This window comes from Vicia villosa, unplaced genomic scaffold (genome assembly GCF_029867415.1).
Source record: "Vicia villosa cultivar HV-30 ecotype Madison, WI unplaced genomic scaffold, Vvil1.0 ctg.001965F_1_1, whole genome shotgun sequence".
Taxonomy (NCBI): Eukaryota; Viridiplantae; Streptophyta; class Magnoliopsida; order Fabales; family Fabaceae; genus Vicia; species Vicia villosa.
This window is the reverse complement of record NW_026705793.1, coordinates 100,465-112,025: the sequence shown is the minus strand read 5'-3', so window position 1 is coordinate 112,025 and position 11,561 is coordinate 100,465. Positions and strand designations below refer to the sequence as shown.

Genomic DNA, 11,561 nt, shown 5'->3' with positions numbered 1-11,561 from the left:
ACAAGAACTTGGGACACAATTTATAAAAAAATAAGTAAAATAAATAACAGGTGTATGTTTTGTGAATTTTCATAAATATTTTTCATAATTTTTTCTCAAATTCACCTTAGTATTTTATCTAAGACGAAATATTTAAAATAATAAAATAAATAACAATTTCATATTATGTTTAAAGTTCATCTCAAAGTCTATATATACAATGAAAATATGTCTTTGTCTCTGTATTTCGCACGACTTTGAGACAAAATTTAAAAAAAAAAAGTTTATTTCATCGCAAGTTTTTATTTAAAAATATTAATTTTTTTAATAATGTCAAAACTACATGCAATTCATTCATCATATACAATTATTTTATTTTCATCATGTTTTCACCATTATCTTTATAATTTAGTTTATCTTAACTCGGTCATCTCAAAAAATTTGTTCCGGACTTCGCCACGGAGTTTTATTAGTATAAATTTAGGCCGCTATTTAGTACTGATAGTATTGGATATGGATGTATGTCAGAGTATTGATATCCAGCCTTTGAGAGGTGGTACTCAAGTTATGATGATAAGAGAAGCTGTCAAGCTAGATAAAATATTCTAAAGTGAAAGTGATGATCAGAAAGAGAGAGATTAAAAATCTTTCAGCAACTCCAAAAACCACTATATAAAAGTCTGTTGGTGTTTCCGGTAATATTCCATCTTCTTTCAGGTGAACAAAGCTAGCCTTTAAACTCTGTCAACTTTAAATTATGAGATTTCTAACATATGAAGGTGAAATAAATAAGCTATTTTTTCAAAACAGTATGAATAACATGAAACAAAAAATGTAAATAACTAGTTAGAGACATATACACGTTGTGAAACGCACAAGGGCTTTGAACCAGTATGCCAAAATAACGCGGAGAAGAGTGGGGCAGTTTGCAAACTATTTTAAGCCATGGTTTTATTTCTCAACTCATTTGTAATTTATGCTCTGACCAACATTTAAGTACATTTGTCATATTTTAATTAGAAAAAAGTATAAAAAATTGTATCTAAATTTTAATCTAAAAAATATTATGATTAAACAAAACAATTAACAAATATATTTCTTATCTTCTCATCTATATTTTTACATGTGTATAATACTATAATTTGTGTATCCCTTCCTGAATTCTACATTTATCAAAGGGTATAAAAACTAATTATAGTTTCAATCCTTAGTCCTATCATGCAAGAATGAGATGATCACTCTCTCTTATCAAGCATATGTTTTTAACTTCAGCTCCATTATTTAGTCATAACTTTAGTGGGGGAGTAGTCAAACTTTTCAACACCAATATATAGAAATCTGGAAGGGATTTAGGTAGAAAAACAAGCCTTTTGGGAATAGTTGGCAAATAAGATGCACTTTGACACTTTCCATTAAAAAACTCTTCTTTATTATTTGGCTATCCGAGGAATAATATGGGGAACTTTGTCATATTTTTCAATTTCTTCAAAAATATTTTTTATTTAATTTCCTCATGACATTGATGATCTGCATAAGCACTTGTAGTTCAACCAAAACTATCATGCAAATCAATATCTACTCCTTGTTCTATAAGAAACTTAACAATTTTAACATTTTCTTGACTTACAACAACATGAAGTACAATAGATCCTTTTAAGGACACTTTAACATCACTAACATAATGAGCAATTTATATCTTTTTTTTCCAACACTATAGCATGCAAAACTACCTACATCATCTAAAGATATATTTGTAAGATTATACAAACGGAAAGCTCTCCCTACTCGAAACAAGCGAGAGGTAAGATATTCCAAATATGGTAATTACAAAGTTCACCTAGCTTATAGAAAGCTAACAAGTAATTCCAGGAAAACATGATAATATTCGAATAACATTCGGTAAAACAAAAACTCACCTTCTTTAAGATAATGTCATCAAAAACTGTATAAATAATTACATAAGAACAATTCTTCAAAATAAAAATAATAAATAAATGATAGCTCTATCAAATCTGAATGATAAATGACACCTTAAAAATAAATGAGTTGTTTATACGGTAAATAGTGGGAGTAGTTGAATTGTTAATTAATATTCATTGTTAATTGCCAAAAAAAAAAGAAGCTTCAATGATATATAAATAAAGTTAGGAAGCCTTGATCAACTAAAGTAAAATTAGTAAAATTCTTTTTTGACATTGAAAAAAAACAAGAAAACAATAATCCATAAAATTTGGACAAAGTTCAAAATTGTTGATAACATTGCCTTTGCATATTTCTATTATATCATCCCGTAGAAATTAAGGTAATATTAATTAATCTTATAAAAACTTGTAAAACTTATATTATTATTTTTCTTAAATTAAATTAAAATACTCTAGTGTTTTTGTTATGTTATTTTGAAGCAGAGAAAATGTAAACTCCTCCCCCAGAATAAAAAAGATTGGTGAATTTTCTACATGCTATGCGGTTGTGTCTGTTTCATTTTTCTATAATTCTTCCCAATTATCCAATATAATCAATGTCATTATTGGAAAACTCCAACTATTTGAATAATAATGACAAGATTGACTATATTAGTAGCAGAAAAGAAATTATAGAAACCAAAATCGACAAAACCAAAAGACATGTAAAAAACTATTATAACTATAACATGGATCAAAATAGTAATTTTGACCACTGTTTTTAATGCTGACAAAGTGAATTTCATTTTCTCTAGTTTCAACATAACAACAAAAATTTGAGTATAAAAGTTTAATTTAAGAAAATATTAATATGAGCTCCACAAATTTCTTTAAAATTATTAATATTAACTAAATTTCTACGAGGATCATAATATAAGAATATACATAGACAATCAATGTTATTAAAAATTGTGAAATTTGGACAAACTTCGCAGCGGCCGACAATTTTATTTTACCAATTATTTTTTATAAGCCAAAACTAAGTAAATAATTGTTACATTAAAATCATTATTTATTTTAAACATGTTTAAAATTAAATATATCTTAAAATAGATTAAGGTATTGTTTGGAAGTCTTACAATAACAAATCATAAAAAGAAACTTTATCAAGTAAATTTTAAAAAAATGTTTATTTTAAAACACACTAAATTTAAAAAAAATTGTTTATTTTAGTTAATTGATAAAGGCACATTTTTTCTTATTTTTATATCCTTGTTATCATATGAACAATTTTTGTAAAAAACAATTGAGTAATTTTATATATTGCTTGATAAATAAGGAAAAGAGATATTCAACCCCACACACCTGAAATCAGGACAATACTTGCACAATGCGTCGTTCCTGATTTCTTGTGTTAACCTGAGCACTAATAATCATAGAGCATCAACCAAAATTCACGTACAAAGCAAACAAAATTCAAAAATAGAAACAACAACTTGAATGGTTTTTAATAAATTTCAACTACTTGATCGAACAAAGCAAAAACAAGATCAAGTGAATTAGAGATTATGCATCATTTTGGAGAAGAACCAATTGATATTGCACCATTTTGTACTCTACATCACACGGTAAATGGAGGTAATAGAGAATCACAGTTGATGCTAAAAATAGAATTTAGAAATTCAAAGCAGAAGTGGGGAAGTGGTCTATTTATACATCCTGTTGAGCTAGGGCTTTGAACTAGTATGTGGTATGCCATGATTTCTTGTTCAAACCTCCCCATATTTCTCACTTACATTTTGAATGAGTCGACTCTTCTATTAGTTTTCAAGGAAAATTCATTAATTATATTTTTTTTATTTTAAATTTTTACATTTTCTAACAACTCTGAGTACTAAGTCATATTTCATATATTTTTTTACTTAATTTGTGGAAGTTCTTAGGAAATAAATGCTGTACGATACCATTATTTTCTCTCTTACCCATTCATCTTCAAATATTCATTAAAATTATAAAAGTAGCAAGCAAACACATTTTGAATGACACATGCCTTTTTATAAGGTGTATTTTGGAATAGTTTATACAAACTAATAAAAATTATGCGGCCTAATCTAAGACATATTCATGTCACCTAAGACTTTTTTTTAAGTATATTTAGCTAAAAATGTTTAGTTTCACACTCTAACAAAAGTCTTTTATGCCAATTGTCAATACCTTCAATTTTACCCTGAGTTTTTTCATCTGCGTCGGCATAGTATGATCATTTTTCATTTGATCATGTATTTCATCAGTCAAAAACATTCATCTGAGTTTAGATGAAAAAACAGAAATTCTGTCATTTTATCTGATCTTGATGGTGTTCATTCATCATCTAGTGATTAAGGAGTCAAGAGCATTTCTTAATCCCAGTGCATCATCCATTTACCTGTGGATTGAGGAATTAAGAGTATTTCTTAGTCTCAGGGCGTCATTCATTTCATCTGCTCCTTTGTAGGTTTTAACTATTATCTATGTCTATGAATCAAATGTAAACAGTCCAAGAGTTTATCTTTTGCATTTAGTTCTCTGTTCATATCTCCTTTGTATCATTTGATACACCCCAAAATTTGCCTTCCTAATTATACTTCTAATTGGCTTATACTTTGCATTCATGTGTGTCTTTTCATTAGGGCATTAACATACATTTGCATTCATTCATCAAATAAACATCCAAAGCATGGGATCAAGGAGCATGAATTAGGGTTTTTTTTCTTCCTTATGCTTGAGTTTGGCAAAGATACTTCAACTGAGATTGACTTGTATTAGGGTTTGGCCCTAAAACCATCACGGGCCTCCTCTCTTCAACATTTGGCTTCCTCAAAGATGGTGTCTTGCACTTGAGCAGATGATGTTGTTCGCTCATTCATTTAAAGATCACTATAACCTCCCTAGCAGAATCATCTCATACGTTTTTTCCTTCTACACTTCGAACCCAACTAACCTCTTCTGAAAAACCACCCTTACCCGCTTATTTTAATGGGTAATTACTCGTGCCTGTTCACGTCCCGTATCCATTTTACGGGTTTTTACCCTACCCGTATTTTTGCGGGTACAGACCAAATTGTCATCCCTAAGTACATGTATCTTAGTACTCACTCTGTCATATTCTCGCATAATATTTATTTATATATTATTATTATTGTTGTTATTATTATTATTATTATTATATACACATATACTTATAAATTTTGTTAAATAAATTACTATTAAATTTGTATGTATTTTAATATATGTGTTTGCTTATTTTTTTAATCCAACAATTACATCCTTGAACTTTTTTAAATGTTGTTGAAAATTCAAAATGACATGATAAATTATAATTGATTGATAATTTTTTTATTAGAAATTTGGGTAAACGGATATTGGTATGAATATTTAGATACCAATAGGATATGAGTACGGATACAAACATTGGTGCTCATGCAGATATGAGTTCCGGTACGAGAATTTTTTCAAACTGCAGATACGTGGATGGGTACTATAATACTCTGCTCAGACCCTTTTCATTGTCATCCCTATCTATGGATGATAATTTGACTCATTTCTAATGGGTATCCGCAAAAATTATCCACAACGAATAGGATAAAACCACGTAAAATGGGTATGAGCATGAACACTAGCAATTATCCACTAAAAGAAGCAAGTATGGTCGTGGATACGATTACCTTAGTACCCACCCCACCATATACAACATTTTCCGTCTTTAACAACACTTGAAAATTGTTGCCAGAACTCTGAAAAACGTTGCCTAAGAGAATAGGGGACGTTTTCCAGTCGTCCTCTATGCGAGCGTTGCCTATTCTCTAAAGGGACGTTTTTTATCGCCTTTTGGCCACACATTTCTAAAGCGTCCCCTAAACTATAGAAATAGGAGACGTTTTTCTGAGTCATCAAAGGCAACGTTTTTCAAATGTTGTTATAACTTGCGACGACTAAAAAATGTCCCTAAAGTGAAAACACACTATGGGGACAATTTTCAAATGTTGTCATATCAGACAACAATTACAAATTGTTCCCTAAAATTAATATAGTGAGAACACGTGGTAATAGTATTTTAAGTTACCCTAAATATTTTTTTATCATATTTCTCATAAAATAAATAATTGGAACAAAAATTACACCAACATAAATTGCATGTACCAATAAAGTTATAATAATAAATTTTTCAAATATTAAGTCAAATACACATAACAGACACAAAACGTCTAACATTACTTAATACTATAGTTTAATACTTAGAAGTATAAATCTATCAAAATGACAAAATATAAAGTTTCTTTTAAGTTTCTTGCTTAAAAGCTTAAAACAACATCATCCAACTCATTTAAGTTTCTCGAATTCAGCATCATCTCCAATCCATCATCCTCATCATCATCTATGTCGTCCTCTTGAGATTCAACACCTATGTAGTCCTCTTGAAGTTCATCATCTATGTCATTCTCATCACCTAATTCAATAACAAGTTTCATTATAAAATAAGTTAATAAGACTCTTAACTAAAATATTATGAACACATCCAAAATTCTGGAAAGTTGTTGTCAAATTTGGAATGAGAGTCACAAATTAGAAAAAGAATTTACAAACATCATTACTTTTTTGAGTTTTGCCACTAAACCGTGTCTAACTAGCCACTGATGTCAACAAATAGGTACTATCCAATATAATTACGAAATTAAAATATAGTAAATATTCACAATAATATTTTCCACACATTAGATTTACATGGTTTAGCCTTTTTTTTAATTCTTTTTTTCTTAATACAATATTGACTTCTTGATATTTAGTTAATATAATTTAGAAAATAAGTCTCTTTAAAGTTTTAACAGCCAAACAAAACTATCTATTTCAAATTTAATTATAAGCATATACTTCTATGTATTGACTTCTTTCATAAATTTTTAAGCATTTAATCAAGTTCTTCAGCCTCTTATAAGACGGCCATGTTGAATGTAAAAAGCTCATGCTACTATGGAATAGTCCATAAAACACATACTTTATACTGAAAAGCTACACACTATCTTTGCATATAGAAAGACTAAGATAAATACATTCACTAGCTAGATCTCCTCTTAAGCAGGAGATAACATATATATTAAAAAAAATACTCACAGCCATGTAGCGTTGGTTAAATGCTTCGAAGGTGGTACAAACACTTTCTGGCGATCCACTTGGTTCTTGAGATCCATTATTCCAATTTCATAAAACTTTGCAAGTTAACCTCTGTTAAGGATTATAGGACTGGAGATAGGACTGGAGAAATGAAGTTTGAAACAAAACTATTAGCTATATTATATTGATGAAAACCAAGACAACAAGAAACAAAAAACAAATATTAACTACAAACAATAAAATCAAAAAAATCATTTCACTTTTCCTTCTTAATTTCATCACTACTGACCCCTGTTTTAAGAAAAACAACCCATCCTTGCTTTAGAAATTATTTATGCAACTTTCCTAGTAATGAAAATTAAGAACAGAAACAAAAATAAACTACTACACATCCTTGGATTCAAAAAACTTAATCAATTATTAAAGAGAGAAGTTATATATATATATATATATATATATATATATATATATATATATATATATAAATTAAAAGGTCTATGGAAAGTCTTAGTACAGTAGAGATTATACAGTCCTAAAACTAATAATATCAATACAACAAGGCTCATTCACAATGTATTGTGCTAAGCAAAATTAAGTTCACTTTCATAAACATCAAATTCTATAAAAAAATTATCATATTCAACTTACTAGAATCCTAATTAACCATATGGCAATTGAAATAACACTAAATTAATAACAATGTAAAATATATCATTCAATACCCGATATGTCTTCAACCTATTCAGTCTTAACAATTTGTACTCCTCCTTTAAGGCCACTGTTAAAAGTTCCCAAGCCACTTCCACCGGCTAAAATTTGACTCTTCATCGCCAACAACACAATAATCTTTGTTACACCTTTGACATCCAATAACCAAGACAAACTACATTCCTCAACAAAAATAACATAACACCAATTATCAAAGTCTAATGAATTCAACAAAGCAGGGTATATCATCACAAACAGCACATCAACCTAATTGAAGGAGCTGTAATTTGTCCTTCACATAGAAATTTTTTTCTCCTCTTTTAATGTTTATTTTTTATTATATAATTTTCAATACAATTGTTGTATGAGATATTGGCTAAAATAAATAAATAATTTGTGATGACTAAACCAATTAAGCTGTACTTAAGAAAAACAAATTTTTCGACAAAAAGATCAAAATCAAAACGGAATACAACATTTCTTTCAATGTTGAGCCATCTCTAGTTGAAAACCCCCATTTAAAATAATTCTTTCTTTCTTATTGTCTTGTATTTACCAAGTATGAAGTTGTTACGTGAATATGACTGGTGCATTACCAAGTTAAATAACATTAGAACTTACCGAAAAAGAAGATAGCAACACCGCAATCGACCCACTCACAGATACACGACGACCGACGACACACTCAGAGCAATACGACTGTCGATGCACTCGCAACAGAACGACACTAGAATCGGCAGCACAAAGCAACCGAGTTTTGTTGATTTTATTTCCTGTTCGTAAAAAGTTAGGTTTTCCTATCTTTCACTTTGTGAATCGGGTGTGGGCCTTAGACTTGGTGACCCACTTGAAAGAAAACTCTTTATTACTTATTGAATGTTTAATATTTGATACCGTTTGGTTACTATTTTTTTTAAAAATAAGTTAATCTAATAAAATATATGTTTATATTATTAACTTAAATAAATAAATTTTATAATATAATACAATGTTATAATATTTGGAGGGTAAATTGCCACCTAATTTTTTTAGTTTTTGTTGAAATTTTATGGAACATTTGAAAAATGTACCCCTTTGTTAGGAACAGTGCAACAATCTAAAATTGTTCCCATTAGCATTTAAGGGGACATTTATCAGTTATTGCCAATGAAGAATTATAGGAACGCTTGAAAATCGTCCCCATAAGTATTTTAGGGAACATTTATGAGACGTTGGGAGAATTGTCTTGGCAACAAACAAAAAATGTTGCCTAATCTTTTTTTAGGCAACAATTTATACATGTTGCATAAAAAAGTGTTGCCAAAAGCAATAAATGTTGTAGCGCCCACATAATATATATATATATATATATATATATATATATATATATATATATATATATATATTATATTTTTTAATTTTTATTATTATATACGTATACATGCTTATCAATTTTATTAAATACATCACTATTAAAATTTATTGCTTTTTATAAAATTAATTGCTTTTTATAAGTGATTATGTTTGGAATTGGATTCCATTTGTTATGTTTTGTTTGGATTTTTTTTAGAGAAGGGGAGATTTTTGGTTGAATCAGAATTAGAACCAGAACCACCGCCGCCTAATGTGGTTAATGAATTTAACCCAAATGAGATTGCGCGTGATCCAGGTCATAGGAAACAAATTAATGAGTATGCTCTGGATATTCAAGACCAAGTGAGGAGGACATATATATTGAAGGGTCCAATACATCCAAATTCGCCAAGTTTTCCTCGTACTCCATTTGGATGTGTTAAAAGAGCATTTAGTAAATCACGGTATAAGAAGTATACATAGTCAGAATACAATGAGATCAAGGATGCAAATTATTATTTTATTGCTTCGGGGATACTAGATGGGGTTCAAATCATGCTACATTGCTTCGTTTGGATCAAATGTGGTCCTCAGTGTTAAAGGTGCTTAGTATGGTTGATGAAGATGGACGTGGACCATCTCAAGCACTGAGTTTGATAGAAAAAAATGAAGAGCTTTCAATTTGCTTTTATTTTGAAGTTAATGTTAAACTTGTTTGGTATAAAAAACGAGCTTTCAAATGTCTTACAAAGAAAAGATCTTAATATTGTGATTACCATGTAATTAGTTGATGTTGTCAAAGTTTGGTTGGCCACAATGAGAGATATTGGTTGGGATAATTTATTTGTCGATGTCCACGGATTTTTGTGCTAAAGGTATTTCGGTGCGAAATATGGATGATAAAATAGCGGTTTGGGGTCGTTCAAGGGTAGAAGGGAGGACTATCACTAATCTTCATCATTACAGTGAATAGTGTTGAAGCGGTAAAGCGGCAGGCAAAAGTAAGTATTTATTTAGTTTTATCATATCGTCTCCACAAGGATTAGTGGTTATCGAATCGGTGTTCGACAATTTCTCGCGTTAATGAGTTTGGGTTAAAACGGTAAATGCGGGAATTAAACTTATGAACATAAAAAGAATTCATTCTTCGGAAAGTAGAGAGCTCTCGGGTTTGCATTTCATCTGCCCTATCGAATACTTAAACTTACTATCCAGTTGTACTCAACCTAAATCACTCGTCAATATCATCCATACCGCTCACATAGAGGTTATGTCTAACACAAAGTGAGAAATCAATCGTTTTGCTCGCATCGACGATTTCTCAGCACAACACAAACAACACTGAAGCATTAAGCTTCGATACACAAGTAAATACTAAGCCTTAATCTATCTCTACAAAGGTAAGAGAGAAGAGGAATCAAAATCTCTCGGGTGTCAATCAAGATCCAAGAATCATCCACCCCAATCATCAAGTTGTAACCTCCATTGACACTTTTCTAAGCTCTCAAGACCAAAAAATGAAGTATGATGGATTGGGGTTCAAAAATACCCAAAATATCACCTAAAAAAATATGTTTTCCCCTATTTTTATACTTTAAAATTCACAGAGCGCGCGCCGCGCGCTGGGACTGGGTTGTCAACAAAAAAACAGCTTTAGTAAAATTGCCATAACTTGAGAACCGTAACTCCGATTTACGCCTGGTTCAAAGCGTTGGAAAGCTTATTCAATTTCCTATCTATCAATGAATAAATATCAACCAAATTCATGATTTTATTATTCTTTGATTTTGAGCCTTATTCGTTGATGAGTTGCTCAAAATTGTGCGTCTGAAGTCGTATCTTTGAGACTTTATTGCTCATGCTCCAAATACGCATCAATACCTACAAAAAGACACAAAAACTATCAAACGGTATAAAAGTATATGAAAATACAAATATTCACAAAGTATACGGATTTTCAAACAAAATGGGGAATTATTCAAACGATATTAACAAAAAGTATCGATAAGTGCAACAAATTATATACACATAATAATGATATTTTTGCACTTATCCGTGGAGATGGATCGCCGCTTTAGTGAAGGAAGTAACATTATCCTTGGCTGCTTCTCATGTCTTGACCCCAAGAACTCTTTCTCCAAATTTGATATTGACAAGCTTGCTCGTCTTGCTGATATTTATGATGCAGACTTTTCCGATGATAATTGTGGAACAATAATAAGTGATCAACTTGAAACTTATGTTCTTCAAGTAAAAAAGAAATGTTTCATTTTCCACTTGTGAAGATGTTCAAAATTTAGCTATGAAGATGGTTAAAGCTGAGAAAGATTTAGTATTTCCATTAGTTTACAAACTTATTGAGTTAGCTTTGATGTTGTCAATGTCAACAACATCCGTTGAAAGAGCTTTTTCAGCAATGCAGATTATCAAGTCTAAATTGTGCAATAAGATCAATGATGTGTGGTTCAATGACTTGATAGTAAGTTATACCGA

General features: G+C 30.0%; 1 long non-coding RNA gene across 1 annotated transcript; it reads right to left on the bottom strand.

Moving 5' to 3' along the window:
* Positions 1-6,228: 6,228 nt before the first annotated feature.
* LOC131637298 (uncharacterized) lies at positions 6,229-7,903 on the bottom strand. The gene is made up of 3 exons (XR_009294302.1): positions 7,751-7,903; positions 7,029-7,169; positions 6,229-6,366 (listed from the first exon to the last, which is right to left on the bottom strand). It is a non-coding gene; the product is annotated as an uncharacterized LOC131637298 (long non-coding RNA).
* Positions 7,904-11,561: the final 3,658 nt, after the last annotated feature.